This window comes from Ornithodoros turicata, unplaced genomic scaffold, assembly GCF_037126465.1.
Source record: "Ornithodoros turicata isolate Travis unplaced genomic scaffold, ASM3712646v1 Chromosome169, whole genome shotgun sequence".
NCBI classification, from domain to species: domain Eukaryota; kingdom Metazoa; phylum Arthropoda; class Arachnida; order Ixodida; family Argasidae; genus Ornithodoros; species Ornithodoros turicata.
Window position 1 is genome coordinate 106,139 of NW_026999325.1, and position 24,890 is coordinate 131,028.

Consider the following 24,890-nt stretch of genomic DNA (forward strand, 5'->3'; position numbering starts at 1 on the left):
GGTGCGCCGCCTCGCGGACGTTATAGAGGATCTCCGTTTCGGTGCTATCGCTCCCCGCCGCTCCTCTTCTCCGCGCCCTGCGGGTCATCTGCGCCCCACGCGCGGTACCCGGTCGACACCAGCAAGGTCTCAGTTCTCTTCGTCACCGTCACCTCCACCAGGTAGTCTCTGCTGGTACCACAACCGTTTTGGTCGTCGTACAAGGCATTGCGAATCGCCCTGCTCCTGGCACGGAAACCTTCTCGGGGATCACAGCGGCGACCAGCGATTCCCACCACCTGCAACCGTGTCGCCTATTTTACATCAGGAACCGGCTTGGCACTGGGGCAGAGGTCAGCGTGCTTCCAGCCTCCGCCCAAGATCGCAGACGTCCCCCCATTTTGTACCTGAGAGCAGTAAACGGGTCACGTATACCCATCTGTTATCGCCGTTCCTTGACTCTTGATTTCGGACTCCGAAGAGTATTTCACTGGGTCTTTCTTGTCGCGAACACAGCGCACAGCATCCTAGGTAGCGATTTTCTGGCTCATCACAACATTCTGGTCGACGTCACTAAGCGAAGACTCCACGACACTCTTACTGGCCTCACGGTAAGCGGCGTATCGGCAAGAGTAGCTTCGACTGGTCTCGCTACTCCGCTACCAAGTGACGCGACTTATGCCGCGATACTAAATGATTTTCCATCATTGACATCGCAGTGCGACTGGACGAAGCCGGTCAAGCATCCTGTCGTCCACCGTATATGCACCAAGGGCCAACCAGTTTTTGCTAAGGCTCGTCGGCTGAGCCCCGAGAAGCTTGCCATCGCGCGTCAAGAATTTGATCACGTGCTGGCGGTCGGCATAGTAAGACCGTCGTCCAGCAATTGGTCATCGCCTTTGCACATGGTCCCTAAGAAGACTGGCGATTGGAGACCATGTGGCGATTACCGCGCACTAAATCTAGCAACGATTCCCGACCGTTACCCATTGCCCAACATATCAGACTTCACCGCGAGTTCAGCCGGAGCGAAACTTTTCTCAAAAATCGACTTAACAAAAGCATACCACCAGATACCCATGGCAGAGGAGGACGTTCTCAAGACCGCCATTGTAACCCCTTTCGGCCTCTTCGAATTCCTCCGAATGCCTTTCGGACTCCGCAACGCTGCACAACCTTCCAGCGCTTTATCGACAACGTCACACGGGGACTACCTTTCGTTTTTGCATACCTCGACGACCTGCTTGTGGCCAGCGCTTCCCATGAAGAGCACTTGCAGCACCTGCGTGCCTTATTCCACGGCCTATCCGAGCATGGATTACTCATTAACATCGACAAGTGCGAATTCGGCGTCCCTTCGCTCGAATTCCTGGGCCACCAGGTCAAGAGTTTCCCCTCCCCACATCATGCACACGGCTACGTCGTTTTCCTCGGGATGGTGAACTTCTACAGACGCTTTATTCCCCATTGCGTATTACGGCCGCTCGAAGAGCTTCTACACTCTGCCCGCAAGGATTCTACAGCCCTGGCCTGGTCTACCGAGCAAATCGAGGCGTTTAACAGGGCCAAGCATGCCTTAACATCGTCCACCACGCTGGTCCATCCTGTCAACGAAGCACCCACCTCGATTATGGTGGACGCCTCGAGCAAAGGTGTCGGAGCCGTCCTGCAGCAACACATAGGCGGTCATTGGCAACCATTAGCCTTCTTCTCCAAGAAGCTCTCATCCACCGAAGAGAAGTACAGCACCTTCGGTCGCGAGCTCCTCGCCGCTTTCATGGCCGTCAGGACCTTCCGTTATTTCCTCGAGGACAAGCAGTTTGTCATTTTTACTGACGACAAACCCCTGGTGCACGCATACCAATCCGGCAGCAGCCGCTACTCCTCTCGTGAAATTAGGCAACTCGCTTTCCTAGCGGAGTTCCAGGCGACATTCGAGCACGTGAAGGGGGCCGACAACGTTCCGGCTGACACCCTCAGTCGCCTCTTTTCCGTTCAGCACAGACCAATCAGCCTTGCAGATCTCTCTCAGCAGCAGCAGAACGACCCAGAGTTGAAATACCTCCTATCAGAGCGTTCCTCGCTAAACCTGCAAGAAGTACGTTTTCCCGGACTTTCCGGACCCGTCGTCTGCGACATTTCTACAGGCATGCAGCGACCTTTCGTTCCCCAAGGTCTCCGTCGTCAAATCTTCGCGGCGCTCCACGGACTATCCCACCCTGGAATCAAGGCCACACAACGACTTGTCAGTGCTCGTTATGTGTGGCCATCTATGAACACTGACATTCGCGCATGGACGAGGTCCTGCGCGCCATGCCAACGAGCCAAAGTCCACAGGCACACTGTTCCTCCATTGTCAACGTACCCACTGCCCAGCAGTCGTTTCGACGAAGTCCACATCGACATGGTGGGCCCCCTGCTCCCGTCGAACAACCATCGTTTTCTCTTGACGTGCGTCGACCGGTACACAAGGTGGCCAGAAGCCGCCCCTATGCCGGACTCCACAGCAGAAACAGTCGCACCCACGTTCATTTCGACTTGGGTCTCCCGGTTTGGAGCCCCTTCCAAGATCATAACGGACAGAGGGAAACAGTTTGAGTCCCGCCTGTTTGCTGCGCTCACCAATCTCCTTGGAACTCACCGCTGCCGCACAACAGCGTATCACCCCGCAGCTAATGGCCTCGTAGAACGATTCCATCGTCATCTCAAAGCTGCCATCATGGCGTACGAAAACGCCTCTAAGTGGCACGAGTTTCTTCCGCTCATCCTCTTAGGAATTTGAGCGGCTTGGAAAGAGGACCTGGGCTGCACGCCGAGCGTGCAGCCCAGCGTGCGAGAGCTCGTTTATGGCACTACTCTTCGCCTTCCCGGGCACTTTTTGACAACCCTACCCCAATCGCCATTGATCCGTCGGACTACCTGCATCGCCTCCGAGAGCACTTTTCCCGCATCCGACCAACTGCCACTCGGGCTCGGCAGCCGGCAACGCCCTTCGTTTCCCCCCACCTGAGTACCGCATCCCAGGTTCTCTTACGAACGGATGCAGGTCCCTCCAGGCCCCTTACACTGGACCCTACACTGTATTGGAACGTGCGACTAAATACTTCGTCATAGACTACAACGGCAGACCGGAAACAGTCTCCGTTGAGCGTCTCAAGCCTGCTTTCACTGAAGCCCCTGTTCCGACCACTGGTCCTTCAACCGATTACCACTCCGCCGATACCCTGCTTGCAGGAGACGTCGTCTTTTCTAGTAGGGGGGGGGGTATGTGTCGACAACAACGAAGATGAGCGCGAGCCTCGTGCCCATCAATAAATCGGAATCACTTTTGGGTTTGATTCCGTCGTTACCAGACGTTGCCTCTCTCTCTCTACATATGCATGATGTATTTGTGTCTGCCGATTTCCCCTAGAGGAAAACTTTTAAATATTTCTCGCTTGCATAGAAAGTTACTGTCTGAAATAATTATTGTCTTGTATTTGCTTCTCGATTGACATCAGGAAAAATAATCTCTGAGTTGGGAATGCCTCATATTTCTCAGTTGTGTTTCACATTTGATTTTTCTGTGTGGTTCATCGATATAGAACTTTCTGTTGCAAGGTATTTCAAAAATTGATGTAATTAAATTTGTTTCTCGTTTTTGATTGATAGCAACAATACTCAATCATTTAATAATTTCGACTTTCTCTACATGTTCAATAAAAAAAATGCCTCTGTACAAACTTAGTCCACTATGTCATCCACTTTGACGAAAGACTTCCGTTTCAAGGAAAGGATACGAAAAGATAGTAATCCCCACGAATAATATTGGCATCTATTTGCGTTGCACAATAAAATATATCGCCTTTGTAGTATCTTACCTGACCTCGAGAGCGCCCTGTTTGCTGGAATAAGGAATGCGAAAATACTCCAAAAGCCGGGAGATGACATAACGAAAGAAAGAGAGGACTCCGACTTAACGTAACAAATAACAACTTTAAGCTGACGTTTCGCCTGTCATACGACGGGCATCATCAGTGCAAGACTGAGCGGGAGAGCCAACAACCAGTCGCTACTTAAGGAGGTGACAGTATTGTTCGGGAAGGGAGCCACGGGGGCACGGGAAGGGGGCACAGTAAAATATATCGCCTTTGTACTATCTTATCTGACCTCGAGAGCACCCTGTTTGCTTGAGGAAGGAAGAGGAATATAGCCCCCAACCCTTTGAGTGATAAAACATGCGCAATGCTTTGGCCGTATAGACAGAGAGATAATATGTCTCCGGGCTTTGAAGAAAAACCGAGATCTTCTCATGCTGCCTGGGTGTTGGATGTCTCCATCAAAGTAAGGTGTGTAGCGTTAGTTAGAATGAAAATTGTATGGTGGTCGATGAGGTTAAGTCACGAAGATGATTTTATGATGGTTCAATGATAGATTATTTCCTCTGTTGTTGTTTACGTGGCGCCGCTTAGAGTGTTCCTGTGTTCTTCAGCGTTAAGTCTGTGCTATTCACAGTATTAAATTTCGTCACGTTTCTTGTTTTGATAGATTGTTTCGCTATTATATTCCTGCATGTGTCTGTTGTTTACGTGTTGCCTAGGAGTTGCAGGTTTGGCTCTCTATTAATGCTAGCTGCTGGTTGGGATGATGTTTCTCATTATTTCCTTATGTCTATGCTATTCACTTAATAACAAATTGATTAACTAAAAGTTGTGTAAAATGTTCATAACTGTTACAAATGAGGCGTACGCCTCCCGTCTTCGACAAATCAGGACAGACATTATTAGAGCTGGTTGTTTGGCGGTGAAGTTCATTTTTTAACATATCTATTTTCTGTGTTGGATTCATAAAACAAAGTAAGGTTTGTAGTGTCTCTTCGAACGAAAATTGTATGGTGTTCGATTAGATTAAGTCACCAGGATGATTTTATGATACTTAAAAGGATAGATGATTATTCCCCTCTGTTGTTTGCATTTGTATACTTGCATGTGAACCGCCCACCGCGCAGCTGTATATCGGAAAAAAAATTAGAAATCGGAAGAAATCGGATTAAATTAAAAATGAAGTCGGTTAGCGTGAAAAATGTGAATGAATTCGGCCCAGGTGTTGTCAGTGTGCAAGCCCCTACTTGTGTGTAAACCGCCTACCGCACCGCTGTTGTAGCGAAAAAAATTATGAAAGAAGTCAGCCCAGGTGGAAAAATTGCCAAAGAAGTCGGCCCAGGTGTGATGGTATCATCGCCTGGCTAGGATCACAGTGTGCATGTCCCTACTTGCATGTAAACCACTCATGTGCCACTTGAAAAAAAATATGGCGAACGAAGTCGGCCCTAGCAGGAAAATCGCCAAAGAAGTCGGCCCAGTTGAAAAATACAGAAGAATAGGGGCAGGGGAAGTCATTATAGAGTAAATATGAGTATCCATTTCTTGTCATTCACCTTTTTTTCTGCAGTGGTAAGCAACCCTGAGGACACATGCAAGAATGTGAGTCTCTTCGGGATGACGAAGCCTCATCTTTCATGAGCATTCAGTGGTTGATGAATGACCATGTTCACAGGCACATAAAGCCTTCAACAAGTAATACACAAAAACCCAATGAGTGCCAGCACTAGGGGTGGGTCGTCCGTATTACCGGTCAGGGTTTTTTCATTCAGTCAGGGCCATTTCAGGCACTCATGACTCTTTCGTGAATTACTTGTTGACTTTGTCGCATAGGCTCTTGTAAGCTCTGTTGTGTAGTGTAGTTTCCAAGATGGAGCTCGCTTTTTTTGCCCATCTGTTAATGCTGAGGGTTGTGTTGTGTTCAAGGCTCAGAATAGTTACTTTCGATCAGGTTAGGTACATTTCATGTAGACATGGCAAACAGGAACCAGTGTTTCTGTTGGAGCCTGTGTGTGTAGTGTTGTTTCCAAGATGGAGCTCGCTTTTTTGCCCATCTGTTAATGCTGAGAGTTGTGTCATGTTCCAGGCTCGGAACAGTTACTTTCGATCAGGTTAGGTAAATTTCATGTAAACATGGCAAACAGGAACCAGTGTTTCTGTTGGAGGCTCTGTGTGTAGTGTTGTTTCCAAGATGGAGCTCGCTTTTTTTCCCATCTGTTAATGCTGAGGGTTGTGTTGTGTTCAAGGCTCAGAATAGTTAATTTCGATCAGGTTAGGTACATTTCATGTAGACATGGCAAATAGGAACCAGTGTTTCTGTTGGAGCCTGTGTGTGTAGTGTTGTTTCCAAGATGGAGCTCGCTTTTTTGCCCATCTGTTAATGCTGAGAGTTGTGTCATGTTCCAGGCTCGGAACAGTTACTTTCGATCAGGTTAGGTAAATTTCATGTAAACATGGCAAACAGGAACCAGTGTTTCTGTTGGAGGCTCTGTGTGTAGTGTTGTTTCCAAGATGGAGCTCGCTTTTTTTCCCATCTGTTAATGCTGAGGGTTGTGTTGTGTTCAAGGCTCAGAATAGTTACTTTCGATCAGGTTAGGTACATTTCATGCAGACATGGCAAACAGGAACCAGTGTTTCTGTTGGAGCCTGTGTGTGTAGTGTTGTTTCCAAGATGGAGCTCGCTTTTTTGCCCATCTGTTAATGCTGAGAGTTGTGTCATGTTCCAGGCTCGGAACAGTTACTTTCGATCAGGTTAGGTAAATTTCATGTAAACATGGCAAACAGGAACCAGTGTTTCTGTTGGAGGCTCTGTGTGTAGTGTTGTTTCCAAGATGGAGCTCGCTTTTTTTGCCCATCTGTTAATGCTGAGGGTTGTGTTGTGTTCAAGGCTCAGAATAGTTACTTTCGATCAGGTTAGGTACATTTCATGTAGACATGGCAAAGAGGAACCAGTGTTTCTGTTGGAGCCTTTGTGTGTAGTGTTGTTTCCAAGATGGAGCTCGCTTTTTTGCCCACCTGTTAATGCTGAGGGTTGTGTCGTGTTCCAGGCTCAGAACAGTTACTTTCGATCAGGTTAGGTAAATTTCATGTAAACATGGCAAACAGGAACCAGTGTTTCTGTTGGAGGCTCTGTGTGTAGTGTTGTTTCCAAGATAGAGCTCGCTTTTTGCCCATCTGTTAATGCTGAGGGTTCTGTTGTGTTCCAGGCTCAGAACCGTTACTTTCGATCAGGCTAGGTAAATTTCATGTAAACATGGCAAACAGGAACCAGTGTTTCTGTTGGAGGCTCTGTGTGTAGTGTTGTTTCCAAGATGGAGCTCGCTTTTTTTGCCCATCTGTTAATGCTGAGGGTTGTGTTGTGTTCAAGGCTCAGAATAGTTACTTTCGATCAGGTTAGGTACATTTCATGTAGACATGGCAAACAGGAACCAGTGTTTCTGTTGGAGCCTGTGTGTGTAGTGTAGTTTCCAAGATGGAGCTCGCTTTTTTTGCCCATCTGTTAATGCTGAGGGTTGTGTTGTGTTCAAGGCTCAGAATAGTTACTTTCGATCAGGTTAGGTACATTTCATGCAGACATGGCAAACAGGAACCAGTGTTTCTGTTGGAGCCTGTGTGTGTAGTGTTGTTTCCAAGATGGAGCTCGCTTTTTTGCCCATCTGTTAATGCTGAGAGTTGTGTCATGTTCCAGGCTCGGAACAGTTACTTTCGATCAGGTTAGGTAAATTTCATGTAAACATGGCAAACAGGAACCAGTGTTTCTGTTGGAGGCTCTGTGTGTAGTGTTGTTTCCAAGATGGAGCTCGCTTTTTTTGCCCATCTGTTAATGCTGAGGGTTGTGTTGTGTTCAAGGCTCAGAATAGTTACTTTCGATCAGGTTAGGTACATTTCATGTAGACATGGCAAAGAGGAACCAGTGTTTCTGTTGGAGCCTTTGTGTGTAGTGTTGTTTCCAAGATGGAGCTCGCTTTTTTGCCCACCTGTTAATGCTGAGGGTTGTGTCGTGTTCCAGGCTCAGAACAGTTACTTTCGATCAGGTTAGGTAAATTTCATGTAAACATGGCAAACAGGAACCAGTGTTTCTGTTGGAGGCTCTGTGTGTAGTGTTGTTTCCAAGATGGAGCTCGCTTTTTTTGCCCATCTGTTAATGCTGAGGGTTGTGTTCTGTTCAAGGCTCAGAATAGTTACTTTCGATCAGGTTAGGTACATTTCATGTAGACATGGCAAAGAGGAACCAGTGTTTCTGTTGGAGCCTTTGTGTGTAGTGTTGTTTCCAAGATGGAGCTCGCTTTTTTGCCCACCTGTTAATGCTGAGGGTTGTGTCGTGTTCCAGGCTCAGAACCGTTACTTTCGATCAGGCTAGGTAAATTTCATGTAAACATGGCAAACAAGAACCAGTGTTTCTGTTGGAGGCTCTGTGTGTAGTGTTGTTTCCAAGATGGAGCTCGCTTTTTTTGCCCATCTGTTAATGCTGAGGGTTGTGTTGTGTTCAAGGCTCAGAATAGTTACTTTCGATCAGGTTAGGTACATTTCATGTAGACATGGCAAACAGGAACCAGTGTTTCTGTTGGAGCCTTTGTGTGTAGTGTTGTTTCCAAGATGGAGTTCGCTTTTTTGCCCATCTGTTAATGCTGAGGGTTGTGTTGTGTTCAAGGCTCAGAATAGTTACTTTCGATCAGGTTAGGTACATTTCATGTAGACATGGCAAACAGGAACCAGTGTTTCTGTTGGAGCCTTTGTGTGTAGTGTTGTTTCCAAGATGGAGCTCGCTTTTTTTGCCCATCTGTTAATGCTGAGGGTTGTGTTGTGTTCAAGGCTCAGAATAGTTACTTTCGACCAGGTTAGGTACATTTCATGTAGACATGGCAAACAGGAACCAGTGTTTCTGTTGGAGCCTGTGTGTGTAGTGTAGTTTCCAAAATGGAGCTCGCTTTTTTTGCCCATCTGTTAATGCTGAAAGTTGTGTTGTGTTCAAGGCTCAGAATAGTTACTTTCGATCAGGTTAGGTACATTTCATGTAGACATGGCAAACAGGAACCAGTGTTTCTGTTGGAGCCTTTGTGTGTAGTGTTGTTTCCAAGATGGAGCTCGCTTTTTTGCCCATCTGTTAATGCTGAGAGTTGTGTCATGTTCCAGGCTCGGAACAGTTACTTTCGATCAGGTTAGGTAAATTTCATGTAAACATGGCAAACAGGAACCAGTGTTTCTGTTGGAGGCTCTGTGTGTAGTGTTGTTTCCAAGATGGAGCTCGCTTTTTTTGCCCATCTGTTAATGCTGAGGGTTGTGTTGTGTTCAAGGCTCAGAACAGTTACTTTCGACCAGGCTAGGTACATTTCATGTAGACATGGCAAACAGGAACCAGTGTTTCTGTTGGAGGCTCTGTGTGTAGTGTTGTTTCCAAGATGGAGCTCGCTTTTTTTGCCCATCTGTTAATGCTGAGGGTTGTGTTGTGTTCAAGGCTCAGAACGAGTTACTTTCGACCAGGCTAGGTACATTTCATGTACACATGGCAAACAGGAACCAGTGTTTCTGTTGGAGCCTTTGTGTGTAGTGTTGTTTCCAAGATGGAGCTCGCTTTTTTTGCCCATCTGTTAATGCTGAGGGTTGTGTTGTGTTCAAGGCTCAGAACAGTTACTTTCGACCAGGCTAGGTACATTTCATGTACACATGGCAAACAGGAACCAGTGTTTCTGTTGGAGCCTTTGTGTGTAGTGTTGTTTCCAAGATGGAGCTCGCTTTTTTGCCCATCTGTTAATGCTGAGGGTTGTGTCGTGTTCCAGGCTCAGAACAGTTACTTTCGATCAGGTTAGGTAAATTTCATGTAAACATGGCAAACAGGAACCAGTGTTTCTGTTGGAGGCTCTGTGTGTAGTGTTGTTTCCAAGATGGAGCTCGCTTTTTTGCCCATCTGTTAATGCTGAGGGTTCGTTGTGTTCCAGGCTCAGAACCGTTACTTTCGATCAGGCTAGGTACATTTCATGTACACACGGCAAACAGGAACCAGTATTTCTGTTGGAGCCTTTGTGTGTAGTGTTGTTTCCAAGATGGAGCTCGCCTTTTTGCCCATCTGTTAATGCTGAATGTTCTGTTGTGTTCCAGGCTCAGAACCGTTACTTTCGATCAGGCTAGGTACATTTCATGTACACATGGCAAACAGGAACCAGTGTTTCTGTTGGAGCCTTTGTGTGTAGTGTTGTTTCCAAGATGGAGCTCGCTTTTTTGCCCATCTGTTAATGCTGAATGTTCTGTTGTGTTCCAGGCTCAGAACCGTTACTTTCGATCAGGCTAGGTACATTTCATGCACACGTGGCAAACAGGAACCAGTGTTTCTGTTGGAGCCTTTGTGTGTAGTGTTGTTTCCAAGATGGAGCTCGCTTTTTTGCCCATCTGTTAATGCTGAATGTTCTGTTGTGTTCCAGGCTCAGAACCGTTACTTTCGATCAGGCTAGGTACATTTCATGTACACACGGCAAACAGGAACCAGTATTTCTGTTGGAGCCTTTGTGTGTAGTGTTGTTTCCAAGATGGAGCTCGCCTTTTTGCCCATCTGTTAATGCTGAATGTTCTGTTGTGTTCCAGGCTCAGAACCGTTACTTTCGATCAGGCTAGGTACATTTCATGTACACATGGCAAACAGGAACCAGTGTTTCTGTTGGAGCCTTTGTGTGTAGTGTTGTTTCCAAGATGGAGCTCGCTTTTTTGCCCATCTGTTAATGCTGAATGTTCTGTTGTGTTCCAGGCTCAGAACCGTTACTTTCGATCAGGCTAGGTACATTTCATGCACACGTGGCAAACAGGAACCAGTGTTTCTGTTGGAGCCTTTGTGTGTAGTGTTGTTTCCAAGATGGAGCTCGCTTTTTTGCCCATCTGTTAATGCTGAATGTTCTGTTGTGTTCCAGGCTCAGAACCGTTACTTTCGATCAGGCTAGGTACATTTCATGTACACACGGCAAACAGGAACCAGTATTTCTGTTGGAGCCTTTGTGTGTAGTGTTGTTTCCAAGATGGAGCTCGCTTTTTTGCCCATCTGTTAATGTTGAATGTTCTGTTGTGTTCCAGGCTCAGAACCGTTACTTTCGATCAGGCTAGGTACATTTCATGTACACACGGCAAACAGGAACCAGTATTTCTGTTGGAGCCTTTGTGTGTAGTGTTGTTTCCAAGATGGAGCTCGCTTTTTTGCCCATCTGTTAATGCTGAATGTTCTGTTGTGTTCCAGGCTCAGAACCGTTACTTTCGATCAGGCTAGGTACATTTGATGTACACATGGCAAACAGGAACCAGTGTTTCTGTTGGAGCCTTTGTGTGTAGTGTTGTTTCCAAGATGGAGCTCGCTTTTTTGCCCATCTGTTAATGCTGAATGTTCTGTTGTGTTCCAGGCTCAGAACCGTTACTTTCGATCAGGCTAGGTACATTTCATGCACACGTGTCAAACAGGAACCAGTGTTTCTGTTGGAGCCTTTGTGTGTAGTGTTGTTTCCAAGATGGAGCTCGCTTTTTTGCCCATCTGTTAATGCTGAATGTTCTGTTGTGTTCCAGGCTCAGAACCGTTACTTTCGATCAGGCTAGGTACATTTCATGTACACACGGCAAACAGGAACCAGTATTTCTGTTGGAGCCTTTGTGTGTAGTGTTGTTTCCAAGATGGAGCTCGCTTTTTTGCCCATCTGTTAATGCTGAATGTTCTGTTGTGTTCCAGGCTCAGAACCGTTACTTTCGATCAGGCTAGGTACATTTCATGTACACATGGCAAACAGGAACCAGTGTTTCTGTTGGAGCCTTTGTGTGTAGTGTTGTTTCCAAGATGGAGCTCGCTTTTTTGCCCATCTGTTAATGCTGAGGGTTCGTTGTGTTCCAGGCTCAGAACCGTTACTTTCGATCAGGCTAGGTACATTTCATGCACACGTGGCAAACAGGAACCAGTGTTTCTGTTGGAGCCTTTGTGTGTGGTGTTGTTTCCAAGATGGAGCTCGCTTTTTTGCCCATCTGTTAATGCTGAGGGTTCGTTGTGTTCCAGGCTCAGAACCGTTACTTTCGATCAGGCTAGGTACATTTCATGTACACACGGCAAACAGGAACCAGTATTTCTGTTGGAGCCTTTGTGTGTAGTGTTGTTTCCAAGATGGAGCTCGCTTTTTTGCCCATCTGTTAATGCTGAGAGTTGTGTCTTGTTCCAGGCTCGGAACAGTTACTTTCGATCAGGTTAGGTAAATTTCATGTAAACATGGCAAACAGGAACCAGTGTTTCTGTTGGAGGCTCTGTGTGTAGTGTTGTTTCCAAGATGGAGCTCGCTTTTTTTGCCCATCTGTTAATGCTGAGGGTTGTGTTGTGTTCAAGGCTCAGAACAGTTACTTTCGACCAGGCTAGGTACATTTCATGTAGACATGGCAAAGAGGAACCAGTGTTTCTGTTGGAGCCTGTGTGTGTAGTGTTGTTTCCAAGATGGAGCTCGCTTTTTTTGCCCATCTGTTAATGCTGAGGGTTGTGTTGTGTTCAAGGCTCAGAACAGTTACTTTCGACCAGGCTAGGTACATTTCATGTAGACATGGCAAAGAGGAACCAGTGTTTCTGTTGGAGCCTGTGTGTGTAGTGTTGTTTCCAAGATGGAGCTCGCTTTTTTTGCCCATCTGTTAATGCTGAGAGTTGTGTCATGTTCCAGGCTCGGAACAGTTACTTTCGATCAGGTTAGGTAAATTTCATGTAAACATGGCAAACAGGAACCAGTGTTTCTGTTGGAGGCTCTGTGTGTAGTGTTGTTTCCAAGATGGAGCTCGCTTTTTTTGCCCATCTGTTAATGCTGAGGGTTGTGTTGTGTTCAAGGCTCAGAACAGTTACTTTCGACCAGGCTAGGTATATTTCATGTAGACATGGCAAAGAGGAACCAGTGTTTCTGTTGGAGCCTGTGTGTGTAGTGTTGTTTCCAAGATGGAGCTCGCTTTTTTTGCCCATCTGTTAATGCTGAGGGTTGTGTTGTGTTCAAGGCTCAGAACAGTTACTTTCGACCAGGCTAGGTACATTTCATGTAGACATGGCAAAGAGGAACCAGTGTTTCTGTTGGAGCCTGTGTGTGTAGTGTTGTTTCCAAGATGGAGCTCGCTTTTTTTGCCCATCTGTTAATGCTGAGGGTTCTGTTGTGTTCCAGGCTCAGAACAGTTACTTTCGACCAGGCTAGGTACATTTCATGTACACATGGCAAACAGGAAGCAGTGTTTCTGTTGGAGCCTTTGTGTGTAGTGTTGTTTCCAAGATGGAGCTCGCTTTTTTCCCCACCTGTTAATGCTGAGGGTTGTGTCGTGTTCCAGGCTCAGAACAGTTACTTTCGATCAGGTTAGGTAAATTTCATGTAAACATGGCAAACAGGAACCAGTGTTTCTGTTGGAGGCTCTGTGTGTAGTGTTGTTTCCAAGATAGAGCTCGCTTTTTGCCCATCTGTTAATGCTGAGGGTTCTGTTGTGTTCCAGGCTCAGAACCGTTACTTTCGATCAGGCTAGGTAAATTTCATGTAAACATGGCAAACAGGAACCAGTGTTTCTGTTGGAGGCTCTGTGTGTAGTGTTGTTTCCAAGATGGAGCTCGCTTTTTTGCCCATCTGTTAATGCTGAGAGTTGTGTCATGTTCCAGGCTCGGAACAGTTACTTTCGATCAGGTTAGGTAAATTTCATGTAAACATGGCAAACAGGAACCAGTGTTTCTGTTGGAGGCTCTGTGTGTAGTGTTGTTTCCAAGATGGAGCTCGCTTTTTTGCCCATCTGTTAATGCTGAGGGTTCTGTTGTGTTCCAGGCTCAGAACCGTTACTTTCGAACAGGCTAGGTACATTTCATGTACACATGGCAAACAGGAACCAGTGTTTCTGTTGGAGCCTTTGTGTGTAGTGTTGTTTCCAAGATGGAGCTCGCTTTTTTGCCCATCTGTTAATGCTGAGGGTTGTGTCGTGTTCCAGGCTCAGAACAGTTACTTTCGATCAGGTTAGGTAAATTTCATGTAAACATGGCAAACAGGAACCAGTGTTTCTGTTGGAGGCTCTGTGTGTAGTGTTGTTTCCAAGATGGAGCTCGCTTTTTTGCCCATCTGTTAATGCTGAGGGTTCGTTGTGTTCCAGGCTCAGAACCGTTACTTTCGATCAGGCTAGGTACATTTCATGTACACACGGCAAACAGGAACCAGTATTTCTGTTGGAGCCTTTGTGTGTAGTGTTGTTTCCAAGATGGAGCTCGCTTTTTTGCCCATCTGTTAATGCTGAGGGTTCGTTGTGTTCCAGGCTCAGAACCGTTACTTTCGATCAGGCTAGGTACATTTCATGCACACGTGGCAAACAGGAACCAGTGTTTCTGTTGGAGCCTTTGTGTGTGGTGTTGTTTCCAAGATGGAGCTCGCTTTTTTGCCCATCTGTTAATGCTGAGGGTTCGTTGTGTTCCAGGCTCAGAACCGTTACTTTCGATCAGGCTAGGTACATTTCATGTACACACGGCAAACAGGAACCAGTATTTCTGTTGGAGCCTTTGTGTGTAGTGTTGTTTCCAAGATGGAGCTCGCTTTTTTGCCCATCTGTTAATGCTGAGAGTTGTGTCATGTTCCAGGCTCGGAACAGTTACTTTCGATCAGGTTAGGTAAATTTCATGTAAACATGGCAAACAGGAACCAGTGTTTCTGTTGGAGGCTCTGTGTGTAGTGTTGTTTCCAAGATGGAGCTCGCTTTTTTTGCCCATCTGTTAATGCTGAGGGTTGTGTTGTGTTCAAGGCTCAGAACAGTTACTTTCGACCAGGCTAGGTACATTTCATGTAGACATGGCAAAGAGGAACCAGTGTTTCTGTTGGAGCCTGTGTGTGTAGTGTTGTTTCCAAGATGGAGCTCGCTTTTTTTGCCCATCTGTTAATGCTGAGGGTTGTGTTGTGTTCAAGGCTCAGAACAGTTACTTTCGACCAGGCTAGGTACATTTCATGTAGACATGGCAAAGAGGAACCAGTGTTTCTGTTGGAGCCTGTGTGTGTAGTGTTGTTTCCAAGATGGAGCTCGCTTTTTTTGCCCATCTGTTAATGCTGAGAGTTGTGTCATGTTCCAGGCTCGGAACAGTTACTTTCGATCAGGTTAGGTAAATTTCATGTAAACATGGCAAACAGGAACCAGTGTTTCTGTTGGAGGCTCTGTGTGTAGTGTTGTTTCCAAGATGGAGCTCGCTTTTTTTGCCCATCTGTTAATGCTGAGGGTTGTGTTGTGTTCAAGGCTCAGAACAGTTACTTTCGACCAGGCTAGGTATATTTCATGTAGACATGGCAAAGAGGAACCAGTGTTTCTGTTGGAGCCTGTGTGTGTAGTGTTGTTTCCAAGATGGAGCTCGCTTTTTTTGCCCATCTGTTAATGCTGAGGGTTGTGTTGTGTTCAAGGCTCAGAACAGTTACTTTCGACCAGGCTAGGTACATTTCATGTAGACATGGCAAAGAGGAACCAGTGTTTCTGTTGGAGCCTGTGTGTGTAGTGTTGTTTCCAAGATGGAGCTCGCTTTTTTTGCCCATCTGTTAATGCTGAGGGTTCTGTTGTGTTCCAGGCTCAGAACAGTTACTTTCGACCAGGCTAGGTACATTTCATGTACACATGGCAAACAGGAACCAGTGTTTCTGTTGGAGCCTTTGTGTGTAGTGTTGTTTCCAAGATGGAGCTCGCTTTTTTGCCCACCTGTTAATGCTGAGGGTTGTGTCGTGTTCCAGGCTCAGAACAGTTACTTTCGATCAGGTTAGGTAAATTTCATGTAAACATGGCAAACAGGAACCAGTGTTTCTGTTGGAGGCTCTGTGTGTAGTGTTGTTTCCAAGATAGAGCTCGCTTTTTGCCCATCTGTTAATGCTGAGGGTTCTGTTGTGTTCCAGGCTCAGAACCGTTACTTTCGATCAGGCTAGGTAAATTTCATGTAAACATGGCAAACAGGAACCAGTGTTTCTGTTGGAGGCTCTGTGTGTAGTGTTGTTTCCAAGATGGAGCTCGCTTTTTTGCCCATCTGTTAATGCTGAGAGGTGTGTCATGTTCCAGGCTCGGAACAGTTACTTTCGATCAGGTTAGGTAAATTTCATGTAAACATGGCAAACAGGAACCAGTGTTTCTGTTGGAGGCTCTGTGTGTAGTGTTGTTTCCAAGATGGAGCTCGCTTTTTTGCCCATCTGTTAATGCTGAGGGTTCTGTTGTGTTCCAGGCTCAGAACCGTTACTTTCGAACAGGCTAGGTACATTTCATGTACACATGGCAAACAGGAACCAGTGTTTCTGTTGGAGCCTTTGTGTGTAGTGTTGTTTCCAAGATGGAGCTCGCTTTTTTGCCCATCTGTTAATGCTGAGGGTTGTGTCGTGTTCCAGGCTCAGAACAGTTACTTTCGATCAGGTTAGGTAAATTTCATGTAAACATGGCAAACAGGAACCAGTGTTTCTGTTGGAGGCTCTGTGTGTAGTGTTGTTTCCAAGATGGAGCTCGCTTTTTTGCCCATCTGTTAATGCTGAGGGTTCGTTGTGTTCCAGGCTCAGAACCGTTACTTTCGATCAGGCTAGGTACATTTCATGTACACACGGCAAACAGGAACCAGTATTTCTGTTGGAGCCTTTGTGTGTAGTGTTGTTTCCAAGATGGAGCTCGCTTTTTTGCCCATCTGTTAATGTTGAATGTTCTGTTGTGTTCCAGGCTCAGAACCGTTACTTTCGATCAGGCTAGTTACATTTCATGTACACACGGCAAACAGGAACCAGTATTTCTGTTGGAGCCTTTGTGTGTAGTGTTGTTTCCAAGATGGAGCTCGCTTTTTTGCCCATCTGTTAATGCTGAATGTTCTGTTGTGTTCCAGGCTCAGAACCGTTACTTTCGATCAGGCTAGGTACATTTGATGTACACATGGCAAACAGGAACCAGTGTTTCTGTTGGAGCCTTTGTGTGTAGTGTTGTTTCCAAGATGGAGCTCGCTTTTTTGCCCATCTGTTAATGCTGAATGTTCTGTTGTGTTCCAGGCTCAGAACCGTTACTTTCGATCAGGCTAGGTACATTTCATGCACACGTGTCAAACAGGAACCAGTGTTTCTGTTGGAGCCTTTGTGTGTAGTGTTGTTTCCAAGATGGAGCTCGCTTTTTTGCCCATCTGTTAATGCTGAGGGTTCGTTGTGTTCCAGGCTCAGAACCGTTACTTTCGATCAGGCTAGGTACATTTCATGTACACACGGCAAACAGGAACCAGTATTTCTGTTGGAGCCTTTGTGTGTAGTGTTGTTTCCAAGATGGAGCTCGCTTTTTTGCCCATCTGTTAATGCTGAGGGTTCGTTGTGTTCCAGGCTCAGAACCGTTACTTTCGATCAGGCTAGGTACATTTCATGCACACGTGGCAAACAGGAACCAGTGTTTCTGTTGGAGCCTTTGTGTGTGGTGTTGTTTCCAAGATGGAGCTCGCTTTTTTGCCCATCTGTTAATGCTGAGGGTTCGTTGTGTTCCAGGCTCAGAACCGTTACTTTCGATCAGGCTAGGTACATTTCATGTACACACGGCAAACAGGAACCAGTATTTCTGTTGGAGCCTTTGTGTGTAGTGTTGTTTCCAAGACGGAGCTCGCTTTTTTGCCCATCTGTTAATGCTGAGAGTTGTGTCATGTTCCAGGCTCGGAACAGTTACTTTCGATCAGGTTAGGTAAATTTCATGTAAACATGGCAAACAGGAACCAGTGTTTCTGTTGGAGGCTCTGTGTGTAGTGTTGTTTCCAAGATGGAGCTCGCTTTTTTTGCCCATCTGTTAATGCTGAGGGTTGTGTTGTGTTCAAGGCTCAGAACAGTTACTTTCGACCAGGCTAGGTACATTTCATGTAGACATGGCAAAGAGGAACCAGTGTTTCTGTTGGAGCCTGTGTGTGTAGTGTTGTTTCCAAGATGGAGCTCGCTTTTTTTGCCCATCTGTTAATGCTGAGGGTTGTGTTGTGTTCAAGGCTCAGAACAGTTACTTTCGACCAGGCTAGGTACATTTCATGTAGACATGGCAAAGAGGAACCAGTGTTTCTGTTGGAGCCTGTGTGTAGTGTTGTTTCCAAGATGGAGCTCGCTTTTTTTGCCCATCTGTTAATGCTGAGAGTTGTGTCATGTTCCAGGCTCGGAACAGTTACTTTCGATCAGGTTAGGTAAATTTCATGTAAACATGGCAAACAGGAACCAGTGTTTCTGTTGGAGGCTCTGTGTGTAGTGTTGTTTCCAAGATGGAGCTCGCTTTTTTTGCCCATCTGTTAATGCTGAGGGTTGTGTTGTGTTCAAGGCTCAGAACAGTTACTTTCGACCAGGCTAGGTATATTTCATGTAGACATGGCAAAGAGGAACCAGTGTTTCTGTTGGAGCCTGTGTGTGTAGTGTTGTTTCCAAGATGGAGCTCGCTTTTTTTGCCCATCTGTTAATGCTGAGGGTTGTGTTGTGTTCAAGGCTCAGAACAGTTACTTTCGACCAGGCTAGGTACATTTCATGTAGACATGGCAAAGAGGAACCAGTGTTTCTGTTGGAGCCTGTGTGTGTAGTGTTGTTTCCAAGATGGAGCTCGCTTTTTTTGCCCATCTGTTAATGCTGAGGGTTCTGTTGTGTTCCAGGCTCAGAACAGTTACTTTCGACCAGGCTAGGTACATTTCATGTACACATGGCAAACAGGAACCAGTGTTTCTGTTGGAGCCTTTGTGTGTAGTGTTGTTTCCAAGATGGAGCTCGCTTTTTTGCCCACCTGTTAATGCTGAGGGTTGTGTCGTGTTCCAGGCTCAGAACAGTTACTTTCGATCAGGTTAGGTAAATTTCATGTAAACATGGCAAACAGGAACCAGTGTTTCTGTTGGAGGCTCTGTGTGTAGTGTTGTTTCCAAGATAGAGCTCGCTTTTTGCCCATCTGTTAATGCTGAGGGTTCTGTTGTGTTCCAGGCTCAGAACCGTTACTTTCGATCAGGCTAGGTAAATTTCATGTAAACATGGCAAACAGGAACCAGTGTTTCTGTTGGAGGCTCTGTGTGTAGTGTTGTTTCCAAGATGGAGCTCGCTTTTTTGCCCATCTGTTAATGCTGAGAGGTGTGTCATGTTCCAGGCTCGGAACAGTTACTTTCGATCAGGTTAGGTAAATTTCATGTAAACATGGCAAACAGGAACCAGTGTTTCTGTTGGAGGCTCTGTGTGTAGTGTTGTTTCCAAGATGGAGCTCGCTTTTTTGCCCATCTGTTAATGCTGAGGGTTCTGTTGTGTTCCAGGCTCAGAACCGTTACTTTCGAACAGGCTAGGTACATTTCATGTACACATGGCAAACAGGAACCAGTGTTTCTGTTGGAGCCTTTGTGTGTAGTGTTGTTTCCAAGATGGAGCTCGCTTTTTTGCCCATCTGTTAATGCTGAGGGTTGTGTCGTGTTCCAGGCTCAGAACAGTTACTTTCGATCAGGTTAGGTAAATTTCATGTAAACATGGCAAACAGGAACCAGTGTTTCTGTTGGAGGCTCTGTGTGTAGTGTTGTTTCCAAGATGGAGCTCGCTTTTTTGCCCATCTGTTAATGCTGAGGGTTCGTTGTGTTCCAGGCTCAGAACCGTTACTTTCGATCAGGCTAGGTACATTTCATGTACACACGGCAAACAGGAACCAGTATTTCTGTTGGAGCCTTTGTGTGTAGTGTTGTTTCCAAGATGGAGCTCGCTTTTTTGCCCATCTGTTAATGCTGAATGTTCTGTTGTGTTCCAGGCTCAGAACCGTTACTTTCGATCAGGCTACCCAGACGGAACATATTGTCCCTCGGATATCCGAGATTGATCCTTACGTCCGTGTCCGTGGCGGGATACCCGCAGGACGTCCTTCGGAGATCAGCCCACGGACAACGAATTTTCGTTAGCCCACGGACGTCCCTAAATGGATGTAGAAATTTCGTTATCCGTGGGACGTCCTTCTATGGGCATTTGAACAGATCTTAATTCATTGACACAGTCAAAATTTGAAAGTCGATGTCCATGTACACTGCTTGCAGGATGAAAAGGGGGAAAGGAACGCTCTTCTTGTTGTGCATTGTAACCAATAGTAACCCAGTACAATGTGCTGCAATGGTGTCCATATTTGCAGTATGTGAACTGCGATAATAAAATCAAAAATAGTTTTCTAACATTAATTATAAACTAAAAAGTACTTCAAATAATTTTATCGGAACCGAAAGCATAAATATTTTTAACAATTATTTTGGCTAGATACGAAACCCGAGCCGATCGAACGGCTGCATCAGCATGGCTGAATCAGTCTAGTCCGGCGCCATCTTTGTTTTTGTGAGCTCGGTGTTTGCACGTGAGATAACCGTTTTCTTCGCACGCGTCCGCTTTCTCAAAATGTGTTGTATGAGGTGGATTGCGAAGCAGCAGTGGGATATTTTCCCTGAATGGGCTATGCAGATCCTAGAGTAGGAGCGAGTCTTCTCACAGAATCGAGACAATCAAGATGGCATCGAAAGGCAGCCCTGCCGTGTCCTCGTTGTGTGTTGGATAGAAGAAGAACCTCCGGTTGAGGACCACATTTCGGTAAGCTTATATGAATTTCGTGTCTTATCGACACCGGTGGGGGGGCTGCAATAAAAATAATCTCTCGTCCTGGTGTTTCAGCGTTGAAGACGACGAATACGTTGGGGGAACCGGGGCGAGCAGTAACACGCGGGCAAGCAGTATACCTGCTCGAAAAGGACGACTCAAGTTTCAGTGCAGGCCGCGACTTTTACTTGGTGTGTGTGAGCTTGTGCCTTTGTTGTCATCAACCAAGGAACTTCTCTGACACAATTCGTGAGAAAAGAACGATGCGCACTGCACAGCAGCTAGCTAGGTGAGTACGAAATTTTAGGGTTTAACGAGGCATGGTTTAGTAATTATGAGGTGTCGACTCATAATGGTCACATCGGCTAACTTTTCCTTAGTCGTATGCTTTCAAACTCGCGCAATGATACGCCTTTTAAATTTGCAATCTTTCACGTTTTTCTCTACGTAACACATACTGAGTCACAACCTGGTCACTATATATCTACGTATTATACAAGTTGTCATTTAGCTATGCAATATGTGTAAGTTATACTGTGCTATTTCTCTGTTGAAAAACAGTCTGGTGGAACTGGTACACACCACGTTGGATGCATTACAGGAATTCATGACTACCTGTGCACATGGTAATCATGTACAGTGCTGGACAAAAGTTTACGGAACGCGCGAGCGGCGTATTTTCTCTGGGCAGAGACACCCTAGCGGCGAGCGGAAGCGGGCGAGTCCACGCGTTCTGAGGGATGAAAGAGTGCTCTTGTGGCGACCCACCGTGGTAGTAGTGGTAACTTTGCTTTTGAGTGTAACGAACGCCAAAATGCCAAAATGGCTTCGTTTTCGGTCTGCTGCACCGAGCGCGAGTGGAAGTCCCTCCGCTATCGGAGAGATAACAGGGCGCTAAGATGAATTGAGGTGACAACGGGCTGCAGTGCCTAGCTTTTTTCTTTTTTTTACGCCTCAGCGTAATGCAGCTGACATGGCCTGCGCAGAGCCCGGACTTAAACATCATCGAAAACGTCTGGGGCAGCCTGAAGAATAGGATGAACAAGAGACGGACGCCTACAAGGAGCAAGGACGCACTCTGGGAATTTATAGAAGCAGAGTGGTCCTTGCTACGTAAAGACGTGCACCTTGTCCGTCGGCTATACGCTCCCCTTCCTGTGCGTATGGCCCCAGTTATTGCTGCGAAAGGGGGCCGACAAAGTATTGAGACAGTATCGTCATCCCCTGCCTCTTTTTTTGTGTGTCTGTTCAAGGGTATACGCTCTTTTCTTCTGTTTTTGTCTAATAATAAAGAAAAAAGCTAGGCACTGCGAGCCCGTTGTCACCTCAATTCATCTTAGCGCCCTGTTATCTCTCCGATAGCGGAGAGACTTCCTTCCCGCGATAGCCACTCGCGCTCGGTGCAGTAGACCGAAAACGAAACCATTTTGAAGTTCGTTACACTCAAAAGCAAAGTTACCACTACTACCACGGTGGGTCGCCACAAGCGCACTCTTTCATCCCTCAGAACGCGTGGACTCGCCCGCTTCCGCTCGCCGCTAGGGTGTCTCTGCCCAGAGAAAATACGCCGCTCGCGCGTTCCGTAAACTTTTGTCCAGCACTGTACTAAGGTCATGTACTGAGAATGTGACTTCAGTCAGACCATTGTGTACTTCTAAACCCTGCATACATCAGAACTGCTTCACTTCAGGAGGTTGATTATAGACATTGTGTTTAATTTTATGTGATACCACAAGTACTGTTTTTGCAGTTCTGACCTACGTGTAAGCAAATATTTTGTGTGAGATAGTATATAGAACTACCACACGGCTACTTAATTAAAATGCAATGATTAAATTTTCTTAACTGCAATAATTAATTAAATTGGAGGTTTTCGTGCAGTACTGAGATCAGCACAATGTCGGGAAATTCTTGTTCAAAGGACCACGTGACACGAATTATTTATGGTCAGATTATTCTTTTACAATGCCGAAAGCAAGGCAAAACTGTGGAAGAAGTGCAGGCACTACACTACCATTTCTGTTCGAGAGCCAAATGCTTCGACTAAAATATGCGCCAGATTGGTGTGACAGCTGACAGCGATAAACGTTGCTCTATTGGCTGCGGTCCACATACGTAGCTATGCCATGGGAGGTCAAACTGCAATCAGCTCGATTAAACAGCCATTTCAAATTTTGCATTTCATCATTTCCATCATAATTTTTGCAAGTTTCATCAATACTATTTGCTGTACGTGGTTGTTGTACTTCAATCACTTGTGTTCCTGTTCGACAGAGCCCAAGTAAATTAGTTGCATAATTTCTGAAAAATTGGCTCACTTTAAACAAGGACTGCCTCTGTTTATGCTATCACTGATTTGCTGAAAAAGCTTGAATTATAAAATATTCAAGAAATTTCATTTTAATTTCGCATCTAGTGGTATATATATCACAAAACGGCAAGTCTGCCTGGAGTTCACATGCAAACACTGCATCAATGGTCTCATTATAGCTTTTAGATAAACCGCAACTGAAGGAAAGTAGTTTTCTTAATTGAACTATGTTAAATAATCCTGGTAATAAAAATTTGAAATTTCAGATTTTTCATCGTATGGTCAGTTCTTGTATAGCTAGAAGTCTGTAGATTTGTGACTAATGGGGCAGGACTGCATATTTCACACTAATATTTCGGTTAAACATTTTATAATGAAAAATATCATTTTTAGTACTACGGTGTCTGTCAGCATCAGCCTCACCGGTTTGATTTCAAGAAAAAAAGATTGTCCGGAGCGTGCCTCTGCTAGATTCTACCTTGCACGAAAATATTATAAATTTCATCCGATATTTAAGGTGCAGTTTTTGAGATACTCATATACCATTCGTATTCGGAAATTTCAATATTTACACGTCCCTATTAGTCTCGTAGTACACTGTTGGCATTAATGCAGCAAAATGGTATTCTTACATTGCAAGTGTTTAGGAAAATTAGTCTTGCTTTTTTTATAATAGGTTATTGGAGAAGTTGAAGGTGAAACTGCCGTCCAATGTAGAACGTGCTCCAACGCGGCGTACACGGCATAATGCCCACAAACGTTTCTTAGTGTCCATTAATTTTTGCATGTATCAATGCTTTTAAGAGTAATTATTTTCCCCGTACTGAGCTGGATTGGAATTCTCTATTGCATCGTTCTGAAATCTGAAAATCTGAGAGAGAGTTGGACAGCATTTTGTCTTGATATTCCTTGCTTTGCTGTAACTCCTGCTAGGGTCAGAGGGCCTCTAGTATATGTTAAAGCAAATAAATAAAACCGTATGTTACCACGCATCCCTTACTTGGTTACTTCACACAAAGCTGGGCTTTTGTGACTCTCTCTAATGTGGCAGTAGGATGTAAATTTCACGTGTAGTGACCATGGAATAGTTCTAAGAGAATTTTGGGAAACTTACTTCACGGTTAACTGTGCTATACCCATAAGCTTCTGACCCAGATTGACTAACACAGGAACTGTGTTCTCTGCATTGTTCAGTCGACTGTTCTCTTTCAGGTCGGGGAGAAGCAGATTCCGAAGGGGATTAGCCGATGAGGCTTCGTTAAGGATCCTGACCATTTCACTCAGATTCACTCCAAACAAGAACTCACTCCTAATTGTATACCCCAGGAGCAACAAGGGAGGTCATGTCTGAACTTGCACGTCAGCACCAGAAAGCAGTTTCAGCAGGGCAGCACAGGACAAGATGCTGAGGACACAGTGACCACCGTGCAACTGAAGTCTTGCCTGTGTCCCATGTGATGAACAGTTGTCTACCCATAGTTTTCTACATTACATACTACCTGCCTGTGGAACCCCCCAGCTCTTATGTACAGGTATCCGCACAGTTAACTAATCTCCAGCTCCTGTGGCTTTGCCCCGATAAGCGCCCAACTAACGGCTGACGACGCAAACACTAGTGAACTCGTCCAGAGGTGGCGGGATTTTTCTTCTACTGCATTCCTGTGCGCACTCGTGCTATAAGACAAAAACACACACGCGCGCAACAGAATAGCAGAAAAAAAGATAAGAAGTCTGCAATCTTCATCTTTTTTCTTTGTGTGTGTGTCTCATACGACATACCTTCGTTTGTAAGCGTGAGTTGGGCCCACCCCTGGACGAGCTCACTTGTGTTTGCGTCGCCAGCCGCTAGTTGGGCACTTATCGGAGCAAAGCCACGGGAGCGGGAGATGAGTTAACTGTACAGACACCTGTACATAAAAAGATTTAGGACATTTAGCAAAAGCTCGGTATACCTGAGCAAAGCTCCCAGAATTTTTTCAACTTTGCACAGCTGAGAATTTAATTACTTTTACAGCTGTCATATCTTAGTACTTGCATTTTCCTCAAGTAAATCTTCGTCCCTGTTGCAAACGTCCTTGCCAAACACAAGTGCCATGTTTTCCGGTCCATAAAATAGTCTTATTCAGTGCCGGATTTAGAGGAGGGCTGACGGGGCACTTGTCCCGGGGCCCCCACCACAAAGCCCCCACCACTGTAATTCCGGCACTGGTCTTATTA

At 45.6% G+C, this 24,890-nt stretch overlaps 1 protein-coding gene and 1 long non-coding RNA gene across 3 annotated transcripts in view; one reads left to right on the forward strand and one right to left on the reverse strand.

Annotated features, from left to right (window-relative positions):
- The window catches only part of LOC135372736 (phospholipid scramblase 2-like), a 164,761-nt gene that overhangs the window by 50,404 nt on the left and 89,467 nt on the right, over window positions 1–24,890 (reverse strand). The window lies entirely within an intron of this gene.
- Window positions 20,038–24,526, forward strand: LOC135372737 (uncharacterized). Its single transcript, XR_010416092.1, has 3 exons — window positions 20,038–20,356; window positions 20,438–20,651; window positions 23,886–24,526. It is a non-coding gene; the product is annotated as an uncharacterized LOC135372737 (long non-coding RNA).